The sequence below is a fragment of the Hemicordylus capensis genome, chromosome 6 (assembly GCF_027244095.1).
Source record: "Hemicordylus capensis ecotype Gifberg chromosome 6, rHemCap1.1.pri, whole genome shotgun sequence".
NCBI lineage: Eukaryota > Metazoa > Chordata > Lepidosauria > Squamata > Cordylidae > Hemicordylus > Hemicordylus capensis.
Window position 1 is genome coordinate 54,998,116 of NC_069662.1, and position 15,115 is coordinate 55,013,230.

Sequence of the window (15,115 nt, forward strand, 5' to 3'; positions counted from 1 at the left end):
CAGTTGCAGGGGAGTAATGGCAGGAAAGAAGGCATGCCCTCAACTCTTGCCTGTGGGCTTCCCAGAGGCATCTGGCGGGTCACTGTGTGAAACAGGTTGCTGGACTAGATGGGCCTTGGGCCTGATCCAGCAGGGCTGTTCTTATGTAACTCTGGTTGTAGACATTTTCCATAAAAACACTTGAAGTCAATAGTCTACCACCCTGTCATAGATCTGTAGTAATTGCATGTAATTGCCAAGTTTTATCTAACCATTTGTTTAGACACCTAACCCACCTTCTCACACCAGGGGCGCAAAAATGAATCTTGCTATCACCGATTGGACTTTGTTTCTCTCAGAACCCAGTTTCACATCCTTCCTGATTTCAGCCAAATTATGCTTCTGTGTCAGTAACTAATATTATCTAAAATGGGACCAGTGTTCTCTCTAATTCTTTTCATCTGTGTGCAGAATGGATTTTGTTCTGGGCGGCAGTATCAAGGCAGTGTGTGTGCACATGCATTCAGAATGGGGCCTTCCTGATTCAACTTGAGTGGGATCTAAAATTAACTGAGTGGACATCCAAAAATGTGTGAGTGTGCGCACACGCGCACACCTTAGAGGGAACACTGACTGGGATGTCTTTAAGGGAAATATTTAGATGTAATGAGGGTTGGATGGATATGGTAAAATCTGCCTCACATTTTTAGATGTGTGTTGATGTGGAACAGCAGTTTTACCCAAAAGGTGTACAGAGGATGAAGAAGGGCAGCCCATAATATCTCAGAGGAGCTTGAATGTCTCCTAGCAACGTCACTGCTTTTCCAGGCTTTGATCCTTTCTTTCCCTTTCCCAGGGACACCTTTGCCCTGAAGGCTGCACAGCACACAGCTGGCATTTTTAGAGAAATCTAAGAGAATAAGCCAATTATCATAATCCAGTTAGCTGTTATGATCTAATAAAATCTGCACCTCTGGCTAGGAATAAATGTTTATGTGAGTCGTTCACAGCTTCCATTATTAATACTTTTTCCATGCATGATCTACCCTTGCATTCCCTTGATAAAACAGCTGCCCCTGGTTCTCTGCACATTGCTTCCAAACCCCTGGAAAGAGAGGGGGTTCAAGCCCCTGACTGAACTCTGGGCCTCAGCTTTCGCATTGTACATGTCTGATCTGCACTGTCATAAAGTCAGCTCCCCCAAACTCAGTGTGGGTAGATTTGCTAACAAGTAAGTAATCAGTTTATTATTAACCACTGGTTATAACATAATGTAACATAAAAGAAAGACATTAAAACAAAACACAGCATACCATCAAGTTACTTCAGTGGTTATCGAATATTTAGAACAAGGCATATATAAGTAGATGTAAGTTTCTTTCTAAGTTTAAAAAAAGCAAGACAAAAGTGGCAACTTGATAACTGACATATGGAATTGCATCCATAAGAAGATAGATCAAACATTCCACATCCGAACTCTTGAATTTGTCTATAAACGATCTCAACATTTCCCCCCAATCACATCATAGAAGTGATTATAGCCAATATAATCTAGACAATAAAAGACATAGTGGATAATATCCTCCACTTGACCACTTCCATTAGGACAAAGGTGCTGTTCCACCGGAAGTTTACATAATCTCCCTTTGAGATATGCCATGGGCATAGTTTGAAAGCATAAAGTTGTAAAAGCCTTCCTCAGTGATGCACAGGTAAAATTAACCAGATACTGTGAGAAACTTCTATGTTTCTTATAATAGTGGTACCAAAATAAAAACCTTGAAAACTGTACCACAGAAGCATCTCTACAAGCATCCCGTTCAAGGAGCCACCTGTTCCCAACAGTCACCTTGGATGGGTGACTCCACCTTGGCTCCAGGGTGCCTCAGTGCTACATCTGCTCTTCACTGCCCACACCTAAAAGGTGTATGGATGCCGAGAAGGCCTTATGAGCATCATTGGCCTCTGCCTGTAATCCTAAACTTCCATGAGACCATTAGGCCTAGTGAGACTTGACTAGAATCAATCTCCTTACTAGATGGTTGGCAAAAAGTAAAGGTAAAGTTGAGTTGATGTTGACTCCTGGCGACGACAGAGCCATGTGGTGGTCTTTGGTAGAATACAGGAGGGGTTTACCATTGCCTCCTCCCGCGCTATATAAGATGATGCCTTTCAGCATCTTCCTATATTGCTGCTGCCCAATATAGGTGTTGTTTCCCATAGTCTGAGAAACATATCAGTGGGGATTTGAACTGGCAGCCTCTGACTTGCTAGTCAAGTCATTTCCCCTCTGCGCCATTAGGTGGCTTATGGTTGACAAACAACCCAAAATTGCTGATTTTTAAAAACTGGGATCCAGAAGGTTTCAGAAAAACATAGGCTAGTGAGCTGAAACGGACTGCCTTCTCACAGATGAGCCTGACTGAACACTAAGATCTTGGGAGGGCTTCTGTTGTGGTTTCCACTGACACAGAAGTACATTTGGCAGTCAGCTGGGACAGGGCCTTCTCAGCAGTGGGACCTAGGCTATGGAATACCCTCTTCTTTAAAGCCTAACTGATACCCTCACTGTCCATATTTTGGCAGCATGTTAAGATGCTCCACATCAGACAAGCCTATGGTGAATGACTGGTCCTTTTAGACCATTATTTGTATTTTTATCTTTTTCTCTGTGTTTAACTATTTTGTTGTTTTGTTCTGTTTTTCATCATTGTGCACCACTTTGAGTGCATTTTGTGGAGAAAGTGGCATATAATCTAAGAAATAAATAAAATCAATATTCTTGCTAAACTGGTGGCAACCATCAAGCAAAGATTATTAAGCCTAGCGCCTTCTCCCACAAACAGCTGTATTTATCCTGACTGGCACTGCTGCCACTCTCATGTGAGAGTGAAAGAGTGGGAGAGTGAGTGGGTGTGCATGCTGCAATATTTTCCTGCATTTCTAAAAATGTAGCATTGCACACAGTGAATAACATAGTGAATGGACACAAAGCCAGGAAAATGGGGTCATTTCAAAGTTGTAATTAACTTTATTGCAGGTGACTAGCCCTAAGAAGTGCCCGGCACTTTGGGCAGGCTAAAATGAGTATGTTAATGGTTTTCCTTTCTTTAAATTTAAACAATGTAAGGGAAGTGTCTGCTACTGAATTGTCATTTCGTAAAACAGTTGTAAGCATTTGTAGAGTGCCGGGAGGAGGTTGTGTCTTGAGCCAGGACTCCCAGCAGCCAGTCTCTAGTGCCTTCCCTCCTGGCACTAGCTGAGCAACATGGGTGGCAGCCTGTGACTAGATTTTTGGCAGCTGCTGCCGCTACCTCCCTGCCCGCCCACCCACCTCCCTCCTTCCCGCAGCTTTCCCTGTCACTGTCCATAGCAAAGAGCCAGTACACAGGCTGTCACTACCCGGCATGTGTCACCGGGCAGTGAAGTCCTAGCGCATGTGCCAGCTCTTTGCTGCTGTTAGTAATGGGGAAAGAGGTGGGCAGGCGGGAGAGAGGCAAGCAGGTGAGTGGCTGCCGAGACAGGCAGCATGCGACTGCCCCATTGGATGGCCTTTGTTTGCTGCACATGTGGTCGATCCGCTTCTGCCTCCTGCCCGCTTAGCAAAACAGCCAGGTCAAACCTCCGTGGAGCAACAGCACCCTCTAGAGTGCGATGCTGGCCAAAGCAAAGTCAGCTGACTTCTTGGCTCACTAGGGACATCTCAGGCCTTATCAAACCCATGCTGCCAAACTGGCCCAGAAGTCTGAATGTTGTTTGAATAGCAATACCGACTCCCTTGTCCATCCTCATCCCAACTGCATGGTGCCAGCCTGCTGCCAACTGTGACTTTTGCCTCTGGCCTTCCGCTTGGTCTGTCTCACCCAGGCCTTTGTTGCTCAAGTCAAATACCTTGGCCCATCTTTGGCTGTGTCTCCTGCTTCTGGCCCTCTGCTCCTCACTTGCCCACACCAAAACAAGACCACCCTACTGTGGCCTCTCTCAGCACTATGGCAAGGTGTGACAGTATCCCAATAAAAATCATTTCCTAGTAAAAGTTTGAATTTAGGGAATCAAACAGAACTGAACCCCAACCCAAAAACCAGTTCATTTGGATCAAATGAATGACCCAAATGAATTTGAACTAGTGTTGACCCATCTATATTTGTTGAATATATTCACACTTAGCAAATGCTGGAGAATTTCGAAGTGCTGGATGAGGGGTAGGGATGGGCTGGGAAGTTCATTGGCGGGCGGGGGGGTGCGGTCCATAAAACGCTGGCATATTTTGGGATGGGTGGCTTACCGATCTGTATTGTTTTTCACAGAAAATGAAATCCACTCAATGGGAAGTCGTGCCAGTAGCAATGCTGCTAAGGAGAAGAGTCTATGCTTCCGGGCAGTGGCACTCTGTTCCCTGCCCCTTGCAGGGAGAGCAGCGGGACAAGTTCATTTGGAACTTGGAGGAGAAGCAGGGGGGAAAGGAGAAATCTGGGCAAATGGGGAAAGGTGTTTTTTTGCGTGGGGGTCTGTGGGTGGGGAGGAGAAACAACTGCTCTGTGTGTTGCCGGGATTGATGTGGGACTGGTAGCTGGCTGTGCCACCCCGGGCTCCAGAGAGACCTGGGTTTGACCTGGAGTATCACCGAAGATACTTGAATCAAAATTACCCCCGTGTAAGTTTAACTGGGATCATATGATTGCGCAGTGTGTGTGCTTTGTTGAATGTTTTTCTTAATCAAATATTTAATCACATTGTCAGAGCTGATGAATATTATACTTGTATCTTATTATACTGTTAATGCTTGGACTGAATACTCTGTTTTTATTTTCTGTACTCTGTTTATAAGCTGGTTGTGAACCATAATAAATTTGATTTGATTTTGATCAAATATTTAAAGACTCTTGACTATTGGGAGAGCTTTTGAGATAGTCACATGGCATGCAAAATTTAAGTGTGCTTTCAAAATGTTGTATAACAACGATAATTTTGAGCACAGTCATAGCAAGTAATGGTGACTGGCATGATGAATGGTCCTAGCAGGGATGGGAGGGCATTACAGCACCGTTGCTGTGGACGTGGGAGCACTGCGGCATCACTGGTTGTGCTGGCATTACTGTATATCTACCAGCGTTACTGTAGTTTCTCCCATTTTGGCAAATGGGAGAAACTACTGTACTGCTGGTAGTGCAGCCGGCGACTTTCCCAGTGGTGCCGCTGCTTCTGCGTCCACAGCAGCAGTGCCACAATACCCTCTCATCCCTGTTAGGATTGAGCATCACATCAGCCGGAAATATTAATAACAACTCAAACATGTCAAATCAGACCCCATTTGATATAGGGCATAAATCAATGTATAATTTCCCACAAAACCCATGCCATTCTTTAGGAACTTGTTTCTGATTCTTATTAGAGATGTCTTCTAGGGAAGGATAATGAAACTTTGGCCAGTAAGGAGTTCCCGAAAGATTCCAGGATGTAGGGTCTGGATTTTTGGTCTCCGATGTCCCATGGTAAATCCTAGCATATTTTTATGTAAATTATGAGGTTTTGTAGAATGGAATTTGCTCTCAAGTGAGGGCATAAGCTTGTTGCAGAGCCATGAAAACACCAGAAGAACAAATTCATAGCCAGCCAATTACCCCTCTGCAGTGGTGGCTCTATGCACTGAGGCATGGTACCAAATGCCACCCTTGTGTATGCACCCTCTTTCCCCTTTTCCCCTTATAAAGTGTTGGGGTGGGGGCAGGAAGGAAGCGTGCTACCCTGCTGGCAGCTTAATAATCTGTCTGAGGTGACCACCTCACCTTGCCTTATGGAAAGGCCACCCCTGTACCTAAGGTTACTGGGACTTCTCTTCCTTGGAATTGCAGATTTTTCTTTAAAAAGCGTCTTGCTGTAGATCAGGGCTGCTCAACTTCGGCCTTCCTGCAGATGCTGGCCTACAACTCTCATAATCCCTAGCTATTGGCCACTGTGGCTGGGAATTATGGGAGTTGTAGGCCAGGAACTGCTGGGGGGCTTAAATTGAGCAGGCCTGTGTAGATGCATCAAGTAGCTGCTTCAAGGCCCATGATAGGCTGGGAACCCTGGTAGAAATTTAAATAATACTCTGTTCACTCTAAGGACCCCCTTCTACATAGCTATCTTCAACACACATGAGCCACAGGCCCAAAGTATGTAGCGCAGAGAGGAAGCTATTATTCAAAAAGAATACAAAAGCAGATCTGAAAAGAAATATAAATGCTTTTCACACTGTCGGATAACATTGTATCATTCTGAGGGAACTTTTGGGAAGGGGAAATGGTGGCCATCCAGAGGAGTGCTGCTACTCAGGGGCTTAGCAGGGGTGCAGATGGCCCTGGGACTACATTTTAATATGGCATCCACACCAGCCATGCCCCTGATGCTGAAGCATCGGCATTAGGGGGCACAGCTGGCATTGGGGCACAAAAGTACACTACAGTACACTGGCTGCCAATCCGTTTCCAGGCAAAATACAAGGCCCTGGGTATTTAAGAGAACGTCTTTTTTACCATGAGCCCCACCGCCTGCTAAGATCATCTGGAGAGGTTCGTCTCCAGGTGCCACCAACGTGTCTGAGGGCTATTCAGGAACAGGCCTTCTCCATTGCTGCCCCTGGACTTTGGAATGCTCCCTGTCTGGCAACTTCTAAAAAGGCACTGAAGACACATTTATTCATCCAGGCTTTCAATTAGATTTATGGTTTCAAATTTTTAATGTTGGTTTTAAATGATTTTAATGTTAATGATTTTAATTGTTTTTATTTTGATGTAAACCGCCCTGAGCCATTTTTGGAAGGGCAGTATGTAAATCAAATAAATAAATAAATAAATAAAAGCACTGCCTGTCGGCCTCTCCCAGATGGCAAGTGCTTTGTTTGATGGCTGGGTGCTTCCTTTCTCTCCCTCGCTCAGAGTGAAGGAGAGAATGGAAGCACCCAGCTGGTGAGCAGCACTTGTGAAGTCCTCACTAGTTGGGCGATGCCAATGGGCAGTGCCTCCATGCACTGATGTTGACCATACCCTTTGTACCGGTGTCAGAAGCACACACATGTGCTGGCATCGGGGTGGGGTGGAGGGTGTTACTTGCATTAGGGCATCTGTCGAACTCTCCCAGATGGCGAGCACTTTGCTGCCTGCAAGGGGGTCCCCAGGGAGCCTCTGGACACCAGCCATCAGGGGTCATCCCCTCCCCCCCAATGGTGGCCATGCCCCTGTTGCTACTGGTGGTGGTGGTACGTTTGCCCCTTTTCAGCCCCCCCCATCAACAAAACGATGTTGATGCCTGTAAATGGGGTGGCTGTTTTGGTTCTTCTCTAGCAGAAAACCAGCTTCCTGACTTTGATGCCCCTGCTCCCCTCCAAATTCCAGACTTCCCTGACTGCCTCATGCAAGCTAGTCTGAAATGTGTCAGGAAATCCAGAAGCAATGTGTCTAGAAATGAAAAATCAGATGATACCTGCCTGCTACAGCCAAAAGCAAAGCTATTTCCCATCAGGTTTTGCCTGTGTCTACTCTACACAGAACGGCTCTGTTTAGTATTGCTAAGAGTTGCGAGGACACCTCACGAAGAGCAGTCTTCTTGAAGCTGATGGAGGAATGGATGCCCAGTCGTTTGGTGGCCTGAAGATAAATGCAAGCAGCTCCTCTCTACACCTAGGTGAGTGGAGATGAGGTTAAACTAATGCAATGTCAGAATTCTGCACCTCTACTATTACTTCACAGGTTCCAAGTCTAAGGTAAGGTAAAGTGTGCCGTCAAGTCGATTTCGACTCCTGGCACCCACAGAGCCCTGTGGTTTTCTTTGGTAGAATACAGGAGGAGTTTACCATTGCCTCCTCTCATGCAGTATGAGATGATGCCTTTCAGCATCTTCCTATACCGCTGCTGCCTGATACCTGCGGAGATTCGAACCGGCAACCTCCTGCTTGTTAGTCAAGCATTTCCCGTTAAGATGTGCACAAGTCTAAATCATGCCTAAAATTCAACTTTGTGAATGTGCCTGACATTATCCACACACAGCATCACACAGGAACATCATCTGTTTGTATATTTAAAACAAGCATGCTAGAACCAGTTCCTGCTTTATAAAGAGTACAGCAAGAAAGGTTATCAAGGGTCTAGACTGAAAGAAAACCACAGGGCTCTGTGGGTGCCAGGAATCAAAATCAACTTGACGGCACACTTTACCTTTTTTAGAACAAGGTAAGGCTACATCATTTTTAGTTTAGAAAAATGGCAACTAAGGGGAGATTGATAGAGGTTTACAAAATGATGCATGGTATGGAGAGTGGAGACCACTGGTTCATGGACTAATTAGTAAAACAGCAAACCATGAGTGACAAACAAAATTATATTAATGCTAGTTATACCCATTTCTGTATGGTCAGCAAGGTATTGTTTGTTGGAAGTGAAAGACTATGCGCTGTCTCTTGTCTCAAAGACAGTGGAGGACAGACTAGTGAGTCAGAGGGTCCAGACATTGGTCATCCCTTCTCTGCTGCTCTGACACTATCCCTTTGGAATGTAGATTGCTACTCTCGGGACTTCCTTTCTTCCAGCCACTTCCTTCCTCTTTTCTCTTCCTGTTCCTTCTACCTTGCAACATGCAAGCTCCTCCCCTGTACCATGTGTGCAGAGATGCAGAATCCATCTGCATCCAGCTAGATAGATAGATTAGAGATCCTAACTCCTCACTTTCCTATCTAGAATGGAGTTCTCTAATAAATACCACTTATATTGATTTGAAACTATGAACTAGCTCCAAGTTACTTTACTCTCAGCAGACACGCATGCCTAACTAAATCCGCTGTGTTGTGCCTCTGTGCACTCTGCTATAATGAAAAAGGGTTTCTCTACCAGAGAGAATTCCCAACATTGCTTTATTTACATTTACATTTGGTTTTTCCATGGACATTCAATTCTATCTTAGTAATAAGTCGTTTGGTATTTTGCAAACCAGTGTAAGGGTTAAGTTAGTTTCATTGTGTTTCACTCATGGTCTGTTGTTTTACTAATTAGTCCATACACCTGTGGTCTCCTTACTTTATAGAATATGAATAGCTAAACTGCTTGAGTATTTTGCTTTAACAGTGAATTATTTATTATCTTCTATTCTTTTGTAGTTCTTGAATTTTAGTCTTAATTTTTCTATACCTATTTGAGTAAAGTTTTTATTTTGCTGTTCTTTTATATGTGGGCTAGTAGTTCCCACATGTGTTAGTTCACCATGGTCTAGTTTGAATGTCTTTGTTGCATTGTTTAAACTTGCCGGTTTGTTTGTAAGAATCTGTTTTCTGTTATCTGTGGTTTAGTTGGTTTAAACACCTTTGTTTGAATTTGCTAGTTTGGAAAAAACTATTTATCATAACCTTGGTTTAGTTAGTATAGCAAAGATATATAAACTGTTTTAACTTGCTAGTGTGTGGGAAGTTGTTATAACTTCTTGTCTTTGTACTTGAGGTTTATCTTATTTCTTTTGTAAGGCTTGCTTTTATCTATTTTTAAATTGTGTGTAGTTTCATATAGCTCCTTTTATAACTATTCCTTATTATTCTCACTGGTATATTCTATGTGTTGTAGTCCCCTGAAGAAGAATTCTACTTGCAACGTGTTGGAATCTGCTCTTTAATAAACTGCTAACGTACCGTTCCAGTTTCTTTCATTCCTATTTGTTGGAGTGGTGCTTTTCCCTCCTGTATGTTTCTACCATTAAGCAAGAGCCAGTGGTTTAAAGGAGAGAAGTGTACTTTGTTTGCCAAGAGACTGTGCCCTCTGATGACGATTTTTACAGTGTACTACTTTGTAAATTGCTGGGAAAAAGACAGACACCAATAACTGAGATTAAACATGCCACAACTTTATTTAAAAAATAATAATAATTACAGAACATAGACATAGTAATCTAATACCAGTGTGGAGGGGAGACTTATAATTCCTTCTTAAAAGTTGCAAATATATGCTGGCATTGATAGTTATCTTTAGTGCACCTGGCACTATTCCTCTGAATCCTTTGAACTGCTAATCTATTTTCCTTCTGAGAAAAATATATTAAGTAGATTTTTGGTATGAATGAAGCAGAGACTGTGTTAATTCTCTAGTGAACAGTATTGCAGTAATGTTGTAAAAATTATTGTACTAATGCTTAGACAGTTTATATCCCCCCTCCTCTGCATTAAGTCCATGTGCCATTTTTAATTGAGCTCCCCTTTGCAAGCTTTTGAGAATACAGTAGAGTACATTCCAGAATTATTGCAAAGTTCTTCCCATTGATGGCTGGTGGCTCCTGGGGGTGGGAGCGCTAGGCAGGGCTGGTGATGCACGGAGCCAGAGATAAGGGTGCAGTGAGGCGATGCATGGAGCCAGAGGTGGAGCCAATTGTGGGCTGCTCTCCTGCCAAGCCTTGCTGTGTGCGCTCTCTCTCTCTCTCTCACACACACACACACACACCTGTTCTTTTCTCTCTCCCCTTTCCTTTCTTGCCCCCAAACACAAGATCTTAGACATACAACAGCCAGTAGAACTTCCTCCAACCCCTCCTCCCCCTGACTTCCTGTTTTGCTCTTACTGGTTGGAACAGCCTGCTCATCAAGCTGCTCTAGCCAGTGTGATTGCTAAGGAGTGCCAGCCTGACCCCATCCCCAAATGGCAGTAAAATGGGTGAAAAAATACAGATAGACTACCCGGCCCCGCACAGAGCATCTGTGCGCTCTTTGGGGCTGGCGGTTACCTCTCCCCCACACCTTCTGTCCCAGTCTCCGCTTCCTGACCATAGCCGTGCTGGGCCCAGCTTCCTCTCCTCCCCACCGCCACCTCTGCCCCCGGACTTTCTTTCCCCCCACCTGGGCCTTGCCTCCGTGGCCGGGCTGGCCCATCGCCACCGCTTGCCTGCTTCCATGGCCCAGCCAGGCCCACCACTGCCTCTGGCCTCCGTGGCCGGGCCCGCAACTGTTGTGGCAACCAATTCTCCTGGGTGTGCCTGAACCAATCATGCGCCTCTGCTGCCCAGCCAATCAGCTGGGCGCCGGGACGTACATTCCAAGGCACACCCAGAAGAATTAATATAATAGATTTTGCTTCAGAGACTGTATTTTCAACCTGATTTTTACTTATTTGAATGGGCGATGCCAGGAGCCGCCCACTAGGGATCAGAAGCTGGAGCAGCTTGATTATCTCAACTGTTCTAGCCAGGACGTTACAGGCACAGAGAGGAGGGGCTGGAGAAAGCCCCCTGCTTGTCTGATATTCTGCTGGATCCTGTGTTTTTCTTTGTGGGCGGGGGGAAATCATAGGCCCCTCCCCTTACTGGGCAACCACCCTTGTATGAGCTATTGAGAGTGGTACTTCTTTCTTAGGCCTGTGCTTCCTTTACAGGAAAGCAGAGTCCCGTACTGTCTTCCGGTCATTGCTAGGGTGGCATGGGGCTCTATTCCTGTAAAGGAGTGGCCCCACTGCACCTCAAGTGCACAGAACCACATGGAGAGGGCCACACTGTGAACAGCCACCTCTGTGCATTACTGATGTGATGGTGCAGATTATTCAGCTTCAGTGATGCCAAGGCACAGACTTACTGCTTCTGAATATGGAGGTTCAATTTGGCTAACTTTGCTATTAGCTTAGTGTTCCATGAATTTCTGTAAATGATTAGTCTTCATTTTCTAATAGATGAACGGAATTGGCCAACTTTTGTTGGTTATTGTTTAATTCTGACAAACGACCAAAACTTGCATTATGCTGTATAACACAATCTTGTTCATGTTTAACAAGATAACAGGTGAAGTGGCTTAAACATCCTGAAGTCCTGTAAAATTATAGAGGGAAAACTTGAGCACATTTAGTGCTTTTTTTCCTCCTTTTTTTTTTTAACACAAATATTTGGCTGAAGATGAGTATTAAGGTTGTGTTCTCAAAATACAGAAATTGCAAGTAAAGGTAGTCCCTTTAACTTTTGCATTATATAAGCAGTAAGGAATGTGTACTGTACAGTCTCATATTGTGCTTCACAAATTGGGTTCCATGCACCCACACTTTCTTTCAAGTTGACACTGGACTTCCACTTAGGGTATTGCCCTGTTAATGGCATGGCATGACATGAAGTAATGCTTGATACTTGTAGGGTTTTTTCTATTTTCACAGAAATTGCCAAACATATTGGAAGACAGAGAAGCGAATGTATTGCTTTTGCTATTTAATGTCTCCACTTTCTCTACCAGTAGAGAAATTTTTGGTCTTTAACTCCCTAGGATATTACTTGGGTTTTATAGAAAGCTTAGAACTTAACTATTCCTTATCCTATTTTCAGGGTTTTTGATGGAGGTCTCTTCTCTGATTTTGACAATTTTATACCACCCACCCCAACAAAAAACAAACAAACCACAAAACACACAAGCCATTCAGAGAGGTTTTTGTAGTGCTTGGACATACAGGAAAACATAATTCCCTCTGTCAGTGGCTCAACTATGTAAAAGTCAGTTTAAAAAAAAATCATTGGTGGGGGCAGGGATGAGACCTGCATTCCACCCTACATTTCCATCTGAATTTAAAAGCCATCATTATAGAAGGGCAATACATTAAATTTTCCTTCTGGCCCTTTAGATTATGGAAACATTTGTTATGCCAACTACAGGTAGGGGTGTGCATGGTCCGGAGTCCCCCCCCCCGGGTCCGGCGGGGGGGGACTGTTACTTTAAGCGGGGGGTGGTAGTACTTACACCCCCCCGCTGCTCTTCCCCCTCCGGCGCTGGTCCATGGAAAAATCTTCTTGGGGCAGCAGAGTTCCTCCCTGCCGCCCCTGCCCCCCTCGTCGTTTGTAAAGCCTTAAGAGACGAGTGCTAGCGGCGTGCATGCGCGCCGCGCGGCGTGCATGCTCATCTCTGGAACTCTGCCACCCCAAGAAGATTTTTCCATGGACCAGCGGCGGGGGGGGTAAGTACTACCCCACCCTGCTTAAAGTAACAGTCCCCCACACATCCGGACCTCCGGACCGGTCCGGCGGTCTTTCCCATGGTGCTGGACCAAAACCGTGCACACTCCTAACTACAGATTGAACTGATTCAAGATACACCATCTGTAATAAGGACCTACCTTTATGGGGCTAATGTAGGCGTTAGGCATTGAAAGGCACTATATAATTGCTAAGTGCCATATTATTATATATGAGAATATTTATTTTGAAGACTGGTAGGACTTCAGCATAAAAATAGCTAACAAAATGAAAAGGAGACAAGCCCACTTGGTGACCGACCACACAAGGGTACATCCGCTCTAACGTTGCACAACTGCAAAAATTGTGCAAATGACATCGCATAAGAATAAGCCCACTGAAATAACAGTCTTATTCTTGTGCAATGTCATTTGTGCAGTAATGTTGTGTGCATGTAAATGCAAAAATGAACTGACCTACCCTTGCACAATATTCAGCCCCTCTCAATAAAAGTGTCATGGGAAAAACCATTGTCTGAATGATTCTAATCTTTTGTCTGTTCTTACAAAGATTAGAATCATTCGGACAGTGGTTTTTCCCATGACACTATGGATGCAAAAGCTGGACTTCGAAGAAGCAAGATAGAAAACGTATTGATGCTTTTGAACTTTGGTGCTGGAGAAGACTCTTGAGGATACCATGGAAAGCCAGGAAAACTAACAACTGGATCATGGAACAAATCAATCCAGAATGTTCACTCGAGGCACAAATGACCAGGCTCAAACGATCATACTTTGGACACATTACGTGAAGACCCAGCTCCCTTGAGAAGTCTATAATGCTGGGGAAAATGGAATGAAAGAGAACGACCAGCTGCAAGGTGGATGGACTCTATTATGACAGCAATGAATGCACCACTGTGAGACCTTAAAGGCCAAGTTGAAGACAGATCATCCTGGAAAGAATCTATCTGTGTGGTCACTAAGAGTCGACACCGCCTTGACGGCACTTAATCAATCACTCAAAATCAATAAAACATTGGTCTAAATTTTGCTTTAGTACACATCAGCTATTTCTTGTACTAGTCATAACAGGTGGATGAGCTGGATTTAAATGAATGTTTGCAGCTAAAGTAATCCAAAAAGGGCACTGAAGACCTGTGTACTTGGATCTAGACTAGTAGATAAGGTTACACTCTTGAAGCCATCTGCAGTTTTAATATTTTTTTTGAAATTTCAGATTCATCCAAAAATGTCCAGTGAATCAGAGGCTCAAGTGTTAAACAGGTATGTTGACTGGGAGCTACAAAGAGCTAGAGAGTTAATTCAGATCAGGAGGTTTGAATAATGGTTATGTTCTGCTGTGCAGTCTTCACTGCAGAGTGTCTCTGGGTAATGTAAACCTGACTGGCATGTGCTGTGTGCCAAGCAAGATATTTAGACTTACCTATAAACATGAATGGATGTGGAAGTTCTTTTTGCTGTGGGGGTGATCTCTGCTTCTGTCTGCCTTTGCTCTTGGAACACGCACATCTCCAATTTGAAAATGGATTTGCCTCTTCCCATTTGCCAACAAGCTTCAGATTTGCTTTTTCATTCTTCCAGTGCATGTTTGTTTAGCTGATCAGATGTTTTTGGAAGTTATTTTCACTGTTATTTAACTATTTAATAACTGCTCCATTTGAGGTGTGTGTGGTTTTGTGATTGGCCCAAGGGGCAGTCAATCACTGCAAATTCAGCTTCTGCTGGAAATCAGAACAGGTTTCCCTGAGTCTGGAAAGAAGGTGCATCTACTGTAACAAAAATTTTAAATTGTCTCTCTGCTTTGCCATTGGATTTGCTATCAACCAGATGCCTGGTTTAGCTGCAGCTCAGAGAGGCAAAATAATCTTTTTTTGCATGTGCACCAGATGTTTTTATCTTGTATGTGAATGACCATATAGAGAGAACATGGTAATCCAGTTGCATAAGACCAGCTTAAACAAGTGGTGTGCCATGCTCTACCAATGGAAAGTGAAGCACCTCTGCCTCTCTCCCTCGCCACAACAACGCCCTGAGCCAGAAAAGAAGTCCTGTCTTGGCAGGTACCCCCTTGCATACCGCTGAACCAACAGGCTAAAAGAAGAGCCCTTGGAATGGTCTTGAAGCCAAGAGGGGAGGGAAGTGCACTCCATCAGCTGGCCCACAGGCTATGCTGTTCTCGAGGATAAGGT

General features: G+C 44.3%; 1 long non-coding RNA gene across 3 annotated transcripts in view; it reads left to right on the top strand.

The window, feature by feature from the left end:
* Positions 1-15,115, top strand: part of LOC128328931 (uncharacterized) — a 45,538-nt gene that overhangs the window by 14,013 nt on the left and 16,410 nt on the right. For 2 of the 3 annotated variants that reach the window (XR_008309454.1, XR_008309453.1), the window contains exons 2-3: positions 7,506-7,641; positions 14,143-14,189. This is a non-coding gene — a long non-coding RNA (uncharacterized LOC128328931). Of the gene's footprint in view, positions 1-5,371; positions 5,472-7,505; positions 7,642-14,142; positions 14,190-15,115 lie in introns of all 3 variants that reach the window. The other variant, XR_008309455.1, reaches the window with a different exon arrangement.